Here is a 19,914-nt window from a genome sequence, read left to right on the forward strand (position 1 = left end):
CTGATTGAAGTTGCAGAATGAACCGATGCCGCAAATGGTTGAAATGGAGTGGCACTGGTGGGGTTATTTGGTGAAACAAAGCTGTTGTAGTCAGTTTGAGTGAATTGCAGGAGATGGGTCTTAACTGAGGTTGGAGATGCTCAGCTAGATGTATGTTAGGATGTTAACATTGCAGTAATGACTTGAGAGTATCAGCTGAGGTGGGATACATGGACCATGAGTTTCACGGATAAGTTTGAGCCACTGATTGCTTGTGAGGGAATTGGAGAATGCAACTGAAGTTGGGAGCTATAGCAAATGGATTGAATGTTTGAGCTGTATGCAAGATGGCTGAGTTGCAGGGGTTGAAAAGAAGCTGTTTGTGACTTGGTTTGGTGCAGTGTATGTGCTAGTAATACTTAGAAGAAGAGATGGATCTGTAGGTGGCATCTGGTGTTGGTTGCAATAGGAAATTGATGGCAATGGTGGAGACTCGGGTGCAGGTGTAGGTGCAAGGCAAGTGATGTTGTTTTTGCTGTCAGTAAGAGAAGCAGTTTTTAATGAGACGCAGAATGGAAGATGCAACTGAAAGTGGAAGCTACAGCCAATGGATTGAAGGTTTGAGCTGTGAGAATGCATGAATTGCACTATATGAATGATTAGGAATATGTATATGAATGAAATGTGCAGGGATTGAACTGAGATGGAGAATTGGAGACAAGGTGATGCTATGTCATGGAAGAAGAGAATTTGGTCCTGGTCTGGGAGTGTGAAGATCTGGTTGTTGTTGAGGATAAACTCAGGTGGAATAAAATTGCAAGGATGAGATGGCTTTTGTTTGTCTGCAATGGGGTGGTTTTGCTGGTGGTGGTTTAAGATGTGGTTATGAGCTGCTATTGTTGCCATTTTGAGCAGGAATCCATAAAGAGAGTTGAGAAGGAGTTGAGTCTTTGGTGGTTTGGTAGGGTTGTAACTGAAATGGAATTGTTATGCAGCTGGGTATAAATCTTGTTGTAATTTGTGTTGCCGAAACTATGTATTGTTGCAGTTAAAGAGGAGCTGAAACTGGTGGTGATTGTGCAGAATTAACAAACATGAGTCTTGCTGAGAAGATTGAGATGAGTTAGCTCTGGCTTGTGCTACAGTAAACGAGATGGCTGTGCAAGAAGGGTTGAGCAAAGTGCAGAGTGATGCACCACAATGGCGCATCAGTGGTTGTGGCCTGTGCAACTTAGTAAGGCCTGTGCAATGGCCTTGGCCAGAACCAACTCAGTTAAGTCAGGTGGATTACTCAGACCTGACTTATCTGACTGGTTCCAACTGAGTTGACTGACTCAGTGACCTTGACTGAGTTGACCCAGTTGACTGGTGACCGGGTTGACTTTGCCGGTAACCTGAGTTTTTTCGACGACTTTTCCGGCCACTTTACCAGTTTCCGGCGAATAGTTTTCGGGACATATTTTCACTTGGGTACTCCTCACATATGGGCTTGGTGGATATTTTGTTATTGGACTTTGGAGATTGGACTTAATTCTATAAGTTGGAGAAAAGCTACAAAAGTGCGAAAGTGTTCTACAACTTTGGAGGACGTATTATTATTCTTGGAGCTTTGGAGATAGCCGCAACTAGGGTTTGCTTTCGTTTATTTTTCATCTTCTTCAATTCATTTTTGATTATGATTATGATGAAATCAAAATCTATGAGTAGCTAAATACAACTATTGGTTATGGGATAAAAGTTGATTTCTTAAGCATGTTATTTAAATCAATGGATTAGTTTTGTCTCAACTTTATTGTTTATGATTCATTATTAATATTGTTGCATGATTTGAGTGCTAGTTTGATTGAGTCCGGAATCAATTAGATTGGTCTTCATATCTATTGCTAGATTAGGTTTATTATACGAAAGAGTGATAAATTCCTGATTACAAGTAGCATAAATGTGAGTAGTGCTTGTAGTGATATATCCTACTAGTCACATATGAATGATAACCTTTGTTAAAACGAATTAGTGCTTTTACACGTTTGTTTGCATTGATTAGTCTTATTTCATAGAACTTATTGCTCTTAGGGGGTTAAAGTTAATTGTGTTTTTACGCTTTAGGTTGCTTTCTAGGTAGATTTTACAATAGCATCTTTTAATGTTGTTTGTGATAAAATTGGGAAATTAACGGGATACTCTTGCGATCAACATATCCTAGGACTTCTAATAGATGAGAGATTAAAATTTCAATTCTAGTCATTGATAAAAATATATGTTTGTGAATGATACTATCCCGTGATCAATATCTTCTCCTTATTGATTATTCAAATTATTTTATTGCTTTCGATTACTTTTATTGCTTTGTTTATTTAGATAAAACAAAAATCCCCCCTTTGGTTACTTAAGAATCTGAAAAATTTGATAACAACAAAAGCCTCTCTGTGGGAACGATCCTTTCTTACCCTTGCTATATTATATATTTTAAGTTGTAAGAAAGTAATATTATTTTTGACGCATACGATAGCGATCAGTTAACGACTTGAAGACTTCATTGGGATTGTGAAGCCAGACTGATACTATTTTTCTTGTAGTTGTGTGATCTGATCTTGTTGTTTCTATCGTACTAAGTACAATTGTAAGATTGGCTTGAGATTGATTTATCCGATAGGCAAGATATAAAAAAAAGTCACAAACATCTCCGTCTCATCGTTTGTGATTCCGTAATATCTTCTTTCGCTAGTCGATTAAGATTATTGTGAGGTGATTGATAATACTAGGTTGTTCTTCGGGAATATAAGTCCGGGTTATCAATTGGTTCCTGTTCACCTTGATTTATCAAAAGACGAAACAAAAACTCGTAGGTATTTTTGTCGGAGACAGATTTATCTATTACCGTAGACTTTTTTTGTGTGATACATATTTGTTTATTAAAGTCTTCGACTTTGGGTCGTAGCAACTCTTAGTTGTGGGTGAGATCAGCTAAGGGAATCAAGTGCGTAGTATCCTGCTAGGATTAGAGACGTAAGGAGTGCAACTGTACCTTGGATCAGTGTGAAATTGATTGGGGTTCAACTACAGTCTAGACCGAAGTTAGTTTGTAGTAGGCTAGTGACTGTAGCGGCTTAATACAATGTGTGTTCAATCTGGACTAGGCCCCGGGGGTTTTCTGCATTTGCGGTTTCCTCGTTAACAAACTTCTGGTGTCTGTGTTATTTCTTTTTCGCATTATATTTGTTTATATAATTGAAATATCAGAGGTTGTACGTTGAATCAATCAATTGGGAAATCCAACCTTGGTTGTTGATTGAAATTAATTGATACTTGAACATTGGTCTTTGGTACCGTTCAAGTGATATCTCTTGTATTCAATTAGACTCACAGATTTCTATTTGCTTGAGTAAGTATTGAATCGAGAAAGAGAGATATAACTCTTTGATATACTTTTATTAAGATTGAGTCTGACTGTCTAGTTGATTCTGTTAAAAAGTATATTGAAGTTAGTCCATACAGATTGCTAAGCGAAATATTAAGTGTGGTTGTTAGACCCCCGCTTTTTCAATTGGTATCAAAGCAGGTAAACACGTTTAAAGACCTTATAAGTCTGTGTTTGTAGCGATCTGACTCTACGGACAGGAATTCTATCTCCATAAACGTACCACCAATTTTCGATGGCTCAAACTACCTATGGTGGGAAATTTCTATGCGTACTTTTCTTCAAGCTCGTGATTTTCAAATATGGGTACGTGTTGTTAATATCTATGATCCTCCGGTTAATACATAAGGATATGTATCTATACCTAAGGATATTGGTAGATATAGTCCAGAAGAAATCCTAGCCGCAAAGCAAAATTCTGACGGCTTAAATGCTATCATACATGCCATTACCCCAGAGCTTCAACACCATGTGACTACGTGCACTAAGTTTAAAGAAGCCTGGGATATCTTAGATACCGTATTTGAAGGAAATACCAATGACAAATAAGCTAGGCATCAAAACATAAATTCTGATTGGGAAAACCTTCGTATGGCAGATGAAGAAATATTTGATGAGTTTAATCACAAAGTGTCTGAAATTTTTAATGCATCTTTTGCATTGGGTAAGACCATTCCTGAAATGGACATTGTGATGAAAATTCTCAGATCGTTTCCATTTAGATACGATTCTAAGAAGCATGCCATCGTTGAAGGAAATAATCTCGCAACGCAATCCAGAAATACTCTGGTTGGGAAGCTAAAGATATTTGATCATGAGCACACGTCCAAGTCCTGTAAGGATGTTGCTTTCAAAGCACTAAAGAACACTAAATTAATTGACAAAAGTAAAAGTGTTTACATCTCTGAAGATGATCTTTCTGAGGCTGATTCATCGGATTAAGATCTTGACAAGCCAGTCTCATTGATCACAAGACAGTTTAGGGATCTTATTTTGAAGAGAAGTAAACGGTTCTCCAGAGATAAATCCAAGTCATCAGAAAAACCACATAATCGTGTTCCTCCTAAAAATAGGGATAATGATGAAACTGATGACGAGGATATGCCTCAATGCTTAATGCTTTAAGTGTAAAGGCTTTGGTCATTTTGCAAATGAGTGTCCAAATCGAAAGAAATACATTGGGAACAAAGGTCTTGCTGCAACTCTTGATGAAATGTCTGACAACTATGATTCTGATGAAGACGAAAAATCAAGTGTTGCACTTCTTTGTGAGAATATTTATTTTGATAATTGTAGCAATACATACATAAATCTTGAAATTCTTTCAGAAGATAACTCAACCAATCTGGAAGATGAAACTGACCCCTCTATTGGAAACTTTGTTGAATAATGTTTCAGGTTTAACTATGTGTCTAGCAGCTTGCACATCTCAGATGCCTGAGTTATATTCAAGGTTGATGTGCTCGTATTGTTCACTCAAAGGTCATGAACTATCAAAGTGTTACAAGTATAAACACAAATTGATACATGTCAACAAATTTCAACGAAGAGCAAATCGATTAGCAAACAAGCTCAAACTTGTTCAAAAGACTGCTGAGGTATGTAAGATTTTATCTTCGTCTAATAAGTTAGTTTCCAAGGATAAAACAAGACCATTAGAGAAGAAAGCATGGTCCAATCGTTTTTATAGACATAGGTGTATGGATTCCTCTTAAGAGGAACATGGTGGACAAATTGTTGTTCACCGCAACACAACTTGATTGTGTTGATTTGGTGATCTTGTCTCATGTGCCTGATCAAAAGAGACAAGGTTGTGCACCTCTCGGGCATTATGAAAAGTTTGCTTTCATCTTTTCTTAGTTTGGTTTTTTTGATACAAAATGGGAATTTCGTGTCTATCAATAAAGGAGGGTTATTCTCGATAATTATACTCTCTCTAGGGTTTAGAATTGTGCGTGCACGAACCTATTAAAGGTTGCGTAACCCTACATTCTTTTTTCCTTCCCTGAAACTTCTGTTATCTTAAGACTACTTGTTGAGTTGAATTGTGATTTCCTCTCACAAACACATACGCTTATGGATGCTCCAAGTATTATGTCTTCTGATCGAAAATATGTTAATATGATTGTAAAGCCATCAATCATGAAGGAAAAAGAGAAATCTCTGTTGCCTCAAACTTTGAAAAGGAAAAGAAGGAATGTGAGGAAGCCAAGAGCTGTTCCTTCAAATTCTCAGAAGTTATCTGATGTTCTTGAAGTGTTGAAGGAGACACGAAAGGAGATTCAAAAAATAAAGGATTTTGTGCTTAAGACTCATGAGATTCAGAAGGCCCTGGTTCGACATCAGTCAAGAAGGTTTATTGATATTAACTCATATCTTCATGAACCTTATGTCCCTCTGGCTGTTGACAACAATGAGTTCGGGGACGATAAAGAATTCTTCAAAGGTCTTAACGTCTAGTAAATCTTATTATGGGAATTTTATTCTTGTGTTTTTAGAAAGAATAACTAGAGTTTGGAATAGCCATTATTGTGATTACACATATCTATGTCCAACGTTTTCATCTTTATTGTTTTTAGATTTATTTGATTAAATTCTAAAAAGTTGTTTGGAAGATGATTTTTGCAGTATTAATCTTTATGGTTTTTATATATTGCAAATTTGTTATGGGATATGTGTGTTTGCGTCCGTGAACTATGATTATCTCATACATTGTCAAAAGTTAAGTCTTTCGTATGTCGATATGCATGTATTGATAAAAGAATGAATGAACTTTTGACTTTGCAAAAGTTTGAAGCCTATTATGTCATTATGCAAATATTGATGGAAGATAGGATGACCTTTTGTTCACGAGGATTATGTCTATTGTATGTCATTGTGCAAATGGTTATGGAAAATAGAATGAATCCTTGTTTATCCCGCAGTATTGATCTTCCCTGATCCATATGTTATGTACATACTGTGAGGCTCCATAAGTTCTCTTATGTTGAACATTTCCGATTAAATTAATCATGGGTTTTCTTGTGTTTAATTTAATTGAGTATTTTTGGATTCAAATTCATATTCGTATATGATTTGTTATTTCCAAAGAAATCCTTCTTTTCTTGTGAAAGTAAGGTCGCTCTTGTTGTTCTTTAGGGAATGGCATTTTATGGGGGAGAGTTTTTAATTGAACTTGTGCTTAATTGCCAAATCTTTGTGGGGAATGAGGTTGTGGAATATCATAGGGGTTATCTTGTATCTTTATAAACTCCTTGATGAATGCATTTAGCTTAGGCTATATGATGGCATCTAAAAAGTTCATATGTGCTTTCTTTTGGTCATGAAATGTTTCTATGGAAATTTCATTAGGATCCCACTAGTTTCCGTACCTTTGCCAATTTTATTGACAAAAAGGGGGAGAATTAATGTGTAGTTCACACTACAAATACATATGGTTTTCGGATCATTATGTAAGGGGGAGTGGTTCCATGTGAGATGGAGTATTGACTAAGGGGGAGTGATACATATCACCATAGTATTGTTGTCGAAGTTGTGATACAATTGAACTTTGATGTTGTATAATAATACTATGACACTGTATAACACAGATTGAGAATTCTTGTTTTCTCATTGTTATGACTATGGGTTTTCAACAACGGTGATACTAAACTTACAACTTTTGGGATCATTGGTGTACTTGGAAGTAACGAAGATTTCGAGTAACGTTGAAGAACCAAGAAGATCAGGCATGTGGAAGAGAAGCTACAAAAATTTATTTATCTATTTTTGTATTCCATATGTATTGATAGTTTGGAAATAAAATTGACAAAGGGGAGATTGTTAGAGCACTGCTCGGTCGAACTTGCATGCGTTGCTATCTCAAGCATGTTTGTCAATGTTAGTGATCAAAACTATAATTCTTGATTTCTAGTCTACTTATAGCTAAGTCTCGAACTAAGATATAAAGTGTAGTTGAGCTCAAAACTCCATGACGATCATCATTCAAAGACGAAGAACTACTCAAGGAACTAGTGGAACTTCATTGACTAAAAGGTATGTGGAGACTTGAACTTATCTATCACTCAAAAGTTTATCTACTCTATCTCCTATCTTGAGACAAAATTCGTTTTTCCATATAGACTTTGATTATATACATTTGCTATTTCTACCCGAGTTTATCTCGCTTATCTATTTCTCGAAACATGTGTTCGTAAGCTTTCGCTTTGGCCAAGTTCATCTTTAATAGTGACGAAAGTCATATTAAGTTTCAATTACTTGAAAATTGCTTTGACGAAAAATAGTGTGAACAACAACTATATACCGTCCTCTAAGAATGTTTAAATGATTGAAATGAGAGTTTACATTATATAACCATTGTTGGATATAAGCATTGTGTGGTAACTCACACGTGTATAAGTCCTTATTCCTTGAACCAAAGTATGCGTACTTTTCTGCTCAGGAAAAACGGAACTAGAGTCCGCGTACTCATTCCGCGTACCCAGTCCGCGTACTGTCGGAGGTTCTCATCCCGAGAATTTCTGCTGGAGTTTGTGAATTGAAAACAAACTTATTCCGTGTACTTAAGTCCGCGTACCAGTCCGCGATTTAAGTTGGTTATTCTCTAAAAATAATTTTTCGTGAACTTAAACTTATATAAACTAAGGAATGCAAGTTTGCAAACCGTGGCTATAAAGTTCATGAATCAATTCGAGTGAATCAAATAGTTTTTGCTTCGATTGTGTCGTGTATACTTCTATAAGATATAAGCAATTGAACAACTCTCTAACTAGTTCATTTGAGTCATTTGAACTAGTTATGGTAAAGAAGAATATGGTTGATATGAAAGTGCTCATATGGCTAACCATTTGGTTAAGTACTGTTGAACCAACTAGATGTACATGTTTGGGTAAGGTTACACAAACCTAGATAAACGTGCATTTCATTTGTGTGTAACAAGCTAAGTTTCAATATGAAAGATATTAGCTTGAATCTAATCAGGTTTAACAGTGAATATTGAATTCTTTGTTACTAAGCTAACATTGATTGCAAACCCTTATTTTAAAGACTATATAAGGGAGAACTCTAGCAACTTGGAAACCTAATTCCCACACCTCATGTGTGATACTAGTTGTATTAGCTAGAGTCAATTCACCTTTAACCTTAGGTTTCTACCGAGACCCTGTAGGTTAACGACTTGAAGAATTCATTGGGATTGTGAAGCCAAACCGATACTACTTTTCTTGTAGTTGTGTGATCTGATCTTGTTGTTTCTATCGTACTAAGTACAATCGTAAGATTGGCTTGAGATTGATTTCTCCGATAGGCAAGATATAAAAGAAGTTACAAACATCTTCGTCTCATCGTTTGTGATTCCGCAATATCTTCTTTCACTAGTCGATTAAGATTATTGTGAGGTGATTGATAATACTAGGCCGTTCTTCGGGAATATAAGTATGAGTTATCAATTGGTTCCTGTTCGCCTTGATTTATCAAAAGACGGAAAAAAAACTCATAGGTATTTCTGTGCGAGACATATTTATCTATTACCGTAGACTTTTCTGTGTGATACAAATTTGTTTATTAAAGTCTTCGACTTTGGGTCGTAGCAACTCTTAGTTGTGGGTGAGATCAGCTAAGGGAATCAAGTGCGTAGTATCCTATTGGGATCAGAGACGTAAGGAGCACAACTGTACCTTGGATCAGTGTGAGATTGATTGGGGTTCAACTACAGTCCAGACCGAAGTTAGTTTGTAGTAGGCTAATGTATGTAGCGGCTTAATACAGTGTGTTCAATCTGGACTAGGTCCCGGGGTTTTTCTGCATTTGCGGTTTCCTCATTAACAAAACTTCTGGTGTCTGTGTTATTTATTTTACGCATTATATTTGTTTATGTAATTGAAATATCACAGGTTGTGCGTTGAATCAATCAATTGGGAAATCCAACCTTTGGTTGTTGATTGAAATTGATTGATACTTGAACATTGGTCTTTGGTACCGTTCAAGTGATTTCTATTGTATTCAATTAGACTCGCATATTTTTATTTGCTTGAGTAAGTATTAAATCTAGAAAGAAGGATATAACTCTTTGATATAATTTTATTAAGATTGATTCCGACTGTCTGATTGATTCTCTTAAAAAGTATATTGGAGTTAGTCCATACAGATTGCTAAGAGAAATATTGGGTGTGGTTGTTAGACCGCCGCTTTTTTAGTTAGTATAAACATCGAAATGAGATGGTAACTTATTGTGTGTTTCATTTCAGGTTATGAATGCTTTTGAAAATGACTCCCCTGTAATTGTAATTGTGTTTTTTTTTATTGAATTGCTTGTTATTAATCATTTGGCTCTGAATATGTTTGAACTTATTGCTTGTTATTAATCCCAAAGACTGTGCATCATCTGAAAAGGTTAGGTTTCAATACTGAAATCTTCAGTGCTGGTAGTAGAGTGCTTACAACACACAAAACTTCATTAGTTTCAGAGGTTGTTGAAGCATTGTTGTGCTTAATTTATTGGTTGCCAGACTTCTTTTGTGAAGGTAACATTTCTTTTCTTTTGCTTAAAATCAATGCATAGTTTCATTTGTTTTTCTTCTTAGTTCTATTACTTATATATCTTATTTGAATGTTGTTGACTTGTTGTAATGCAAATATGGAAATTGTAGATAGAAAGCAAGAGAGACTTTGTGTTTCTTACTTTCTTTAACATTTTTTTTGTGTTTCTTTCCTGTGTGTGTGAGAGTAAGATACTTAACACTTAAGAGTAATGCTTTTAAAACTGTTTGTGTTTGAATGTGTGTTTGAAGACAATTTGGATGACATGTTTTAGAAATTAAACTTAAATTTCAAGTATGAATATGTTTTACATGGTTTTTAATTTTTTTTTTGCCAGAAATCGAATATTATCTGATATCCAATAGCTTAACCTATTGAAATCGATATCGATATCTTACTTTTGATATCCTATAACATATTATCGGATACAAATTTCTAAATGTCCGACGAATATTCATCCTGTTGACGATCCTAACTGTCAGGCCCATTTTTACCCATTATGTCGTTCATAATCCCAGTGATATAAGGTAGCTAAAAACCGTCGGACACTCTCTCACGATTTTATGTTGGCGATAGTTTAGCATCATCATTTGAAAAGAATATTTATAGACCTACCGAGAGATTTATTCCACAAAACCTATCAACTCTTACGTATTTGGCTGCCCCACCGCCCACAAAGATTGACAAGTGACCCTTTTTCTTTGGTGGCCAGTCCTATAATAACGAGAGAGTAGGTGTATTTTGTGTGCAATAATTCTATATATATCATCACCTAAAACAACACAACACAACCTCCTCACATAGGGTGAGTCTTGCCATCTTGGAGTTAGTAGAGGGTCCGTTTTTGGGCCCACAATTAAAATTATGTAAGAGGGTTGTTTTTGGATTGTTTCAATCTATCGTTGTTAACAATTTTTGTTTTGTGTTACGTTTAGCATTTCTGTTAGAAAAGAGGCCATGACACCGTTGACTTTTAAGGTGTGTAGTTGTGTAGACGTGCTTAGCACTGACCATAAGGCCAAGCACTACGGTGCACGTTTTCCCTTCCCTATCCTCTAAATGTAGGGAAAAATCCAAACAACCAAGTCTTATGGTATCCCATATCCCTACTTAGAAGGGATATCCCTTCCCTACATTTCAAACTGGATCAGTCATATGACTCATATCCAGGTAGTAGGGGAATGGAAATGGTACGAAAACTGAGTTTCCGTGTAAAATTGTGTGTTACAGATACTTAGTTTCCGTTTTTCAATTGAAATGGATACTCAATATCCGTGACATTTTTTACAGGGAAACTAAATATCTGTTTCTGGTTTTCAAAGTTTTACCCTAAAACTTTCTTTTTCCACACTTTTTTTTTACTAAAACTCTTTTTTTACCTATTATATCTATTTTATTTACTCTAAATTATCTTTTTTAACTATACAAATATTCCAACGAAAAAAATTGGGAAAAAAAAGGATACTCACTATCCGTTTGGGACTATTTACACGGAAACTCTGTTTTCTGTAGAATGTAGGGAAGGGATAAAAACACATCATACTGAGGTTGCCTTCTGACCCATATCCCTTCCCCATGTTTAAGTAGGGTATACCCGCAAATACTCGGCCTGCCTGTACCCGCCTGAGCTTATCTGTACCCGAATGAGCCCAAAGCCTGTTGCAGCTCGTCACGGTCAGCCTGGTGTTGTGATTATACAACAAATTAACAATCAAAAGATGAAGTAGTGAAAGAAATGAATAACAAAATATCAAATCAGTGAAGAAATGAGCCAAATCTGGTTCATAAGAACACATCCAACACTAGGTTTTGTTCATCAATCTCAGATGCCGAAAATAAGCCCCCTCTCTTACACATTTAATGACCAATCGCTAAACCTAACTCTGCCCAACGGATGAGAAATACGTGGCACAATCAAGCGGTTAACATTCTCTAATTAACTAACAACAGAAATGAGTAAATACATCCACAGTATTACTAATAGCAGCCCACAAGGATAGCCCTTAGTTGTCACACTGTGACACCTGGCTCGTTAGTTTAAATGTACGGGATCGGGTTTTCCCTAAAATTTAATAGCCTGGCCTGGTACCTGTCCGAACAACCTCACCTGGTATCCGTTTAAAATTTTTAAGGGTTTTTGTTCTAATGTTAGAGCAAATTGTTATGTGTTTTGGTTATATTTTAGATTAAAATTCTTATTTTCATTTCTATTTTATATTTAGAAGATTATTTATATAACACTATCAATCAATCAATAAACTAAACACCCAACCGCATCTCTCACACCACATCGAGAGTTGCGCTTACCTCCCCTCCCATTGGCCGGTGAACAAAAACCTCGCTCCTGATTGGTCGAGATCAAAGTTAGCTCCCTTACATTTCGTGGCCGTCAATTTGTAATTAAATAGATTCGATCGGATACTCCAAATTGAGCGATAACGTCCATCCTCTTTTATATTCGTAGGTAGAAGAAATCCTTGATTCTGATTGGCTGAAATTTGTTGAAAATTCTCACACCACGTTTACATCATAGTTATAAAAAGGTATGAGCTTTGTCTCCATGATGACAAAAGTTATCATACGGATGACGTTTAATACAGAGCCGATCCGAAGGTCTGGATATTATGGATGGGAAAGTCATTGGACGGCTACGAAAGATTTCGGGTGACGATTAATGAATCAATGATACGTAACGAAAACAGTTTTCTTTCTCCATTCTTTTCATGTATGGAGTTGCGAAGAAAGGTTTATTCTTCTCATACACCGCCACCATAATCTATATCTCCGTATACTTTTCCTTCTCGAGCAGCATCAGTGTTTCAGTTCACCTCAGCATCGTCTTTCCATACTTGAGAAACACCTTCATCTTCTTTTTGTTGATCTCAGTGGAAGTCGAGGGATATCCTTAGGTAAAAAAGGAATTCGGAGCTATTTTCACTTTTCTGACCGATCAATAATACAAATTAAAACCTAGGGTTTATTGTGCAATTTAACAATTAAAGGAGTTTAATGGTTGCGTCGAAATACTAATTTATCAATTTTTTATTTGATATCTAGGGTTTTTGTCGAATTATTGAGGTGCTCTATTTTACGTGTTCAATTGATTTTCTTTTGAACCCATAATTGGGGAATACCACCACGAATTGGGGGATACTCAAAAAATAAAATAAAAATATTTTGAAGTTATTTGATAAACCTCTTATCCAGAAAATATTGGTACCGACTATATCACCCTTAGATATCCCCCAAGTGTGTTAGAAGAATAATTGGCAATTCGAATAGAAAAAAGAAAACAGAAACATTTTAGAACTTTGAGAAAGCCAACACTGTTTCAGGATCATTTTCCATACTGACAAACCCAAAAGATTAAGCTCTTCAAAGAAAAGCTTTCGTTGTAAACTGTAATGAAACCAACATAAAGAATTCAAAGCCTGAAATACAAAAATTTATCTCCAATTGCAGGGTTGAAAGCCTGAAATTCAAAGCCTTAATCCATCTATACAAACATTTTCATTACCCCAGTAGAATGGCTACTTAATTGCTCATCCACTTACGGAATGATACTAGTGACCGTCATTAGGCTTAGAAGTTGAAAGTTTCTGTTTGTGGTAGATTCGAAGTAAAATTCGCAAAGGAAAAACAGTTTATGATTTGACCACATCAAATGGAGGGTCCAACAATCACAACAGCAATAACTTAGAATGTCAAGGCAGAGAAAGAAACTTTCACAAAGTTGTTGCAAAACCCAGCCGGTATTGGTGCAAAGAACAGTCAACATTAGTTCACTTCAGTCGGTATTGAATGCAATTTACAACCAATGCCGACTAACACAGTCGGTATTATATTCACCAAACAAATCAATACCGAATGTTACAGTCGGTATTGTCTTCAAACTCACACCAATACCGACTGCTCATCAGTTAACCTAATGTTTGTTTTAAAACCTACAAAGTTCGATCAAAGCACTATGAAAACACTATGAAAATGGATGTGAATCACTCACGTTCCCACAAAATCCATTTGATTGAGTTCTTGATTGTCGAAATTCTCTTCCTCTTCCTAATTTTAACACTATGAGGAGCAGTCGACAATTATGAAGGGAGATACTTTTAAGCTTTAATTTAGTCCCATGAGAGTATCCCCCAATTGTGGATTCTTTCTTTCTTTCTTTTTCATTTAGTTTATTTGTTTCTGCAATTTTATAATGATTTTTTGTAAATTTTTGGGTAATTAAATTAGTTTTTTGTTGATTGGTTAACAACCTGGGGAAAACGTCATATAAATTGAGTTTCTATGTTCTGAATGAATTTCTGCAGGTTCCTTCTCATGAGTTGATGAGCTTTGTTGTTTGTTCTTAGGGTATGGATGTTCTTAGGGTACTACTACAGAAGACTCCCAAATTTTGGGTCTCTTCGCTCTTTCGCCTAATAGTTTCATTGTTATTCTCTTCATCAGTATTTCTAGGCTTTTTCTTTGTTGGAACTGATTGAGCAGTTTTGGTCCGTTAAAATCTGTAGGTGATGCAATCAAGAAAGTGCGAGTTGGGGGTATTCTGGATTTAGCAAACAACAATCCAAAGGTAACTTTGACAGCAACATAAATAGGGCTCTTGATTAGGCTTCAAAGAACCATCATACTTCCGTGTTTAGGTTGTATTGGAATATATATTGTTTCAACCTAATGATAGGATTGTTAATTGTTGTTCGACACTTAGTTCACCGTTCTGGAAACTCTTCATTGGATTAGCAATTATTAGCAATTTCAAAATTAGTGTGTTTTTTTCGCCCAAATCGAGGGTTTCGTACTTTTAGCAAAGATTACAAATTAACAAATCTCCGGATGTTCTTGGGAGAAGCACCGATCAAAGATGTTCTTTTGATTGCATTAATACAATCAGGAGGGTTATTTGTCCCATTAATATGCATCATTTTTCAGGTTTTGTCGATGATCATATCTTTTCCAGCTTCTCTTGACTTCGTCAGAAGCAGTACTATCTGCTCTACCCTTTGAATTACTTGTTGAAGTCCAGGTTCCAAGAGAAAGAACAATGAAACACTATCAGGACCACAGCTTGATAGTGGGAAGTACCCAAGAGAGGAAGCTGGGGAGTACTTGGAAGTAAACTAAAAGTGGGTGCACTTGAGAATATGTATATTCTGTTGAATGTATTAATTATTGTAGTCCCTTAGTGTGTGAAAGAAACATTATCCGACACCATGTTCCTTTTTTTTTTTTAGTCTATGTGATCTAATCGTTTTCTTCTGCATGATACTTTCAGTTACAATATTTAGTGGATAGTCTAAATTCATCAGAAATAATGTTGAGGTTCTCTCAAGATGCCAAGGAAGATGAATCATGTATGTACTTGCTCACTTAACTTTTGCTTGATGCTCATACCCTGAAGGTTATAGGCAAAAAACCATTCCATAAGCATTTACTTCTTATGCAACATCTCCTATATTACTACGGCAGTCAACTGGCAGGTATTATTTTAGTTTTTTTTTTGGATGCGATTGTTATTTTTTTAGGTATACATGGTTCTTAGGTTCCTTCTTAGGTATACAAAATGGTTCTTAGTTTCCTTCATACAGTATACAAAAGGTCCATTTTTAAACATCAGGCCAGTAAAGGAGGAAACTATTTAGTAACAAAGGATGTATGCAATTATATATACAATTACTATTGTCAACAGTTCGTGAAAGGGAACTTTCTAGGGAGAAAAGGAAGATTCGGAAAGAAAAGCTCGATGCTAAGAGGGCATTACAACATCGGTTGCTATTTGATGAAGCGATATCATTGGAATCAAGTCCCGACGACAACTCAGATGAGGATGAGATGCCTCGGTTTACAGACGTGGAGGATGAATATCAATAGGAGGATCGTGAGGAATATCAAACACAGACAGTGAAGGAGACAATGACTTCAAGGATATATGGTTATGCAGTCCTAAGGAAGTGACTGAAGAGAGCACTTAAAATTCAACCACTACCTTGCCAAAGTAAATTAGTCTTATTCCAAACTTCTTCAGTTTACTTGCTAAAACCGTACTGATTTTCAATTATAAGTTGTTGACTCAAATGTGAATTATTGTTTTCTCAACAGGAGTTTAGTGAGGGCAAGCCATGTCCTTGAGTCATTTCACTGCTGAAGGCGATGTCGAGTTCAAGGCTGTGTGTGAGTTAGTCTTTTCATTTTGTTCCTCCAAAAGCTATCCCAGGATCTGTACGCGAGTTAGTAGAATGCTAACAAGTTCAACTTGAAGTTATTTCAGGCATGTTTTCATCTCAGATGAATTTGATTATCCTTTTCACAAGTACCTAGACTTTTTGATGGTAACTAATTTCTTCCTCTATACTATTCATATAGGTTTTCTGATAAAGGAGATTCATAATTGAATTCTAAACTTTGTTATATGCCTAAAGCTGAACATTACTTTTCTTGGTATTTTTTGCAGGGCCTTGAGGGTATGGCTGTGTATGAGCTTCTTAAATTGTTTGTGTGATAAGTGAATGAGTAGTCTAACCTGGGAATTAAGATTCATATATGAACTTAATGCTGTGGTGGTTATAGGTAGTAATTGTTTACAACTTCTTCAGATCGGTAATTTTATTTTGTATATGTTATTAAAATTTATATAGTTCATACTTCCAGTTTGGAGAACAGTACTTGCAGATACCATCCTTTTTTAAGCTCAGTCTACATATACCTAGCCCGTGCTGCTTTTCGGTATTCAGTTGTTTGTTGATCAGGGCTTTTATGTTAAATTTCATTGGTATAATGGTTTCCTCTCCACTGTTTTTATCCCTTCGTTAGTCAGTTATTTGTTTATTTCATTTGAGAGCAGATACAAGGGAAGATTGCGCGTCATGGACGGAAGGAAGCATTACATACGGTGAAACATAACTATCTACGTGGATTTTTTTTAATGCTCTTCTTTCTTCCTATGAAGTTCTGAGTTTAGTATTTTTGTCCTTGGTAGGCATATGCCAACCCTATGATTGAAGTTCTGAGACTGTAAAATTTATGAAGTAAATTCTGAAACAAATAAATATTCTGACAATATTTTTCCCTAAAATTCTTGGAGTTTCATTATACGAACACAATCCGGAAACCTTCTCCACCGTCCCTCTTTTATAGGCTTATACATATTTGAAGAACTCTATGCACAGATGTAGAACCTACTATTTTTTTGAGGTAGGTGGCTCTCTAGGTGGTGCTGGACTGTCGATTTGGTGGGCTACACTCCCCGATGTTTTTGTTGATTCTTTGATTGCATCTGCTTTCTACATTTTTTTAGTGTGATTTTTCGGTTTTGCTTGGCAGGTCCTTATTTCACATTAATTGTTTTTGTGCTCTTACTTTGGTTGGCACGAGTAAAATTTACATCTCCTCTACTATTTCCTTCCATCCGTAGTGAGCTTCGATGTACTTGCATGTCAATTGGTGTTATATCTGAACTTGCAAAATTAAGAGAAAGCAAAAGTAATTTCATGTATTATGTACAGTATCTATAAAATCTTACTACACGGTTTTCTCAGGTATTTTTTTTTCTTATGATTTTTCTAGGTTTATACAGAGCGGTTAATATAATTTCTTGGTTTTGTTTTGCAGGAGCTTTGTTGTATCAGTGTATTAGTCAGTATTATAGTATTATGTTTGGGGTTGCGAATTTTTCTTCCCTATGGGTGGTCACAGGCTGGTTTCGGGTGATGCCAGTTTCACGGTGGATTAATGTAAGCAGGGAAACTCAGTCAAGATCACGCCCTAATCCTAGACTTATACAAATCCATGTCTTCTAGCCCATCGCCAGTGGATTGATAAAGTATGGAATTACAATCTGATCATATGTTATGGGCTTTAGGACATGTGGGTGTGCATAGATCTGCCATTTATTCATGAAATTATTGACATCTAGGCACCACGGATACATTCAGATCTTGCAAATAATTGGAAAAGAGAATGGTTCCTCGGTTTACTCACCCGAGTGAACTGCTTGCCGTGATACTCACCTAAGTATGGTTAGTTTCTAATAAACTTTCATTTATGTGAATTGAGTAGATTGAAACTCGATGGAAGTTTATTAGTTGGTAATAATTGACGAAGGTAATGCTTATTTAGTCCGGGTAATAATGAATGCTACCTTTTGCGGTCAGGAGTTGGTGTAAGTTAACGCCGAAATTGGATCACTGAACGGGAACCAAGAACTTTTGCCGTGGATTATTCGGATCTCTGTATGTTGTGTTCTCATGGCAATGGCTTTTTTGTGTATTGTTTGTTTTGGCATAATTCCAGAGTATATGGATTATTTATGTGATTAGTTCATTTGTCTAGGGTTTTGTTTATTTGTTTGTGTGGCAGAGGAGACAACCTATCTTCCGTATTAATTGGTATTGCGTCTGCATTCGCCAAACTTGAGAAGGGAAGGGCCTGACGGGAAAATCCAGCAAGGGAAGACAGTCACTCACTAAATCCAGTCAAGATCACGAGTGTGTTTCCAAGAGTTGGTGGTGGAACTTGCTATGTACTAATGGTGGTACGAAACAAATATAGCCCAGCTATGCGTGATTGTCTGCATCCAGGTGCATAGTGATGTTAATGGTATTAGCTGAATTTGTTTTGGATGGCCATTCGAATGTAACAAATTTTGCCAAGCTCCGTGTACTGCTCAAAGTCGTTACTGCGGTGAGATTCACTGAATCAACCAAGGAACTATTTATCCTGGAAACTACAGCGTGGTGTGATCGCCAGATGAGACAGGATACTGTTAATATTTCTCTGAACTGAAGGTCTGTTAATCCAGATCAGGCTAGACTTTCACGGAACGGTTGATTTAAATTCACCCGGGTTTAAATCAGACAGTTTCTTAATTTGTTGGTTTTGTCTTGCAACAATGCTGATTTTACGTCGATAGATTTACCCATCTTTTGGTAGGCTAGGAGAAGAAGTTATGTATAAGTTGCTGATCAGTTTTTTGTTCAGAGAGATTTACCCAAATGCCATATATTTGTTATACGTTTCCCAACTATGAGATCAATATCAATTGTGCTTTTTGTTCTACGTTCTACATTTGGAAGAAAACAACTGGACAATCAGAGGAGAGAGGAGTATGGTTCTTTCTTTGCTTGGCTTCTGTGCGATTAACTATGCTATTCCTGTCCTGGCCATCAACGACCAAGGGATGTATTTAATTACAACATTGAATTATTTGATTATCATAACTTTGTTAATATCTACTTCTCTGTGGTGAAATTTTATCCTATTTTCATGTTGATGTCAACTGTACTGATATCTACTGATTTCGGTTTGTTGATATTTGGCTCGTATCTGTGTACCAGAACTAAGGAAAGAATATGCATCATATGATTTACCAAAAAGTGCGTTGCCAAAAGAGTCACAGATTCCAAGAGTCCCCTAAATGAAATGATATATTTCCAGCCCGAGGAATCTTTTTTAGATACTGATAGATCAGATACACAAGAAGGCAGGGAGGATCTATCCACAATATCAAAGGAGAGAATTATTCTAACTGATACAACTGGGAGCGTGGAGAAACTCAATGTACTCTTGACATCATTTTTGCCAAGAGTTCTACATATGCAACTCAAAATGGCTTGAAATATCGAGTATCGGCATGGGCAGAGAAGAACTCGGTAAGGTTATAGGTTTATGAGCAGAGGACAAGAGACCATGGGGATTCAAGCTAAGGTGTTGACAAGCAAAGATGATGGAAAGATGGTCAGCTTGAGGTGGGTAAACAATGTATAAAATAGATGGGGAAATGACTTTTGTTTCTCATAGTTGCAAAACGTAGAACAAAAAGCATGGAACAAACCGATGGCATTCGGGTTTGAGAGATAATTCAGGAACGCACATACATAGGGGAAAAAAGTACAGAGAACCAAGAAAATACTATCCACGTGTGAAAAGACCACAAAACTTTGACCAAATTTAAATTGTGTTTATTTCCTTTTTCCTTTTTTATT

General features: G+C 36.2%; 1 long non-coding RNA gene across 16 annotated transcripts; it reads left to right on the forward strand.

The window, feature by feature from the left end:
- The first annotated feature begins 13,653 nt into the window (after positions 1-13,653).
- On the forward strand, positions 13,654-19,102 carry LOC113315305. 16 transcript variants are annotated; one of them, XR_003342925.1, is made up of 9 exons: positions 13,654-14,510; positions 14,867-15,414; positions 15,624-15,929; positions 16,034-16,263; positions 16,386-16,501; positions 16,776-16,823; positions 17,543-17,949; positions 18,085-18,162; positions 18,290-19,102. It is a non-coding gene; the product is annotated as an uncharacterized LOC113315305 (long non-coding RNA). The 16 variants fall into 16 exon arrangements; XR_003342929.1 differs by having other exon boundaries at positions 14,867-15,060; positions 15,210-15,288; positions 15,404-15,414; positions 16,386-17,949; XR_003342920.1 differs by having other exon boundaries at positions 16,386-16,823.
- Positions 19,103-19,914: the final 812 nt, after the last annotated feature.

This window comes from Papaver somniferum, chromosome 1 (genome assembly GCF_003573695.1).
Source record: "Papaver somniferum cultivar HN1 chromosome 1, ASM357369v1, whole genome shotgun sequence".
In the NCBI taxonomy this organism is placed as follows: Eukaryota; Viridiplantae; Streptophyta; class Magnoliopsida; order Ranunculales; family Papaveraceae; genus Papaver; species Papaver somniferum.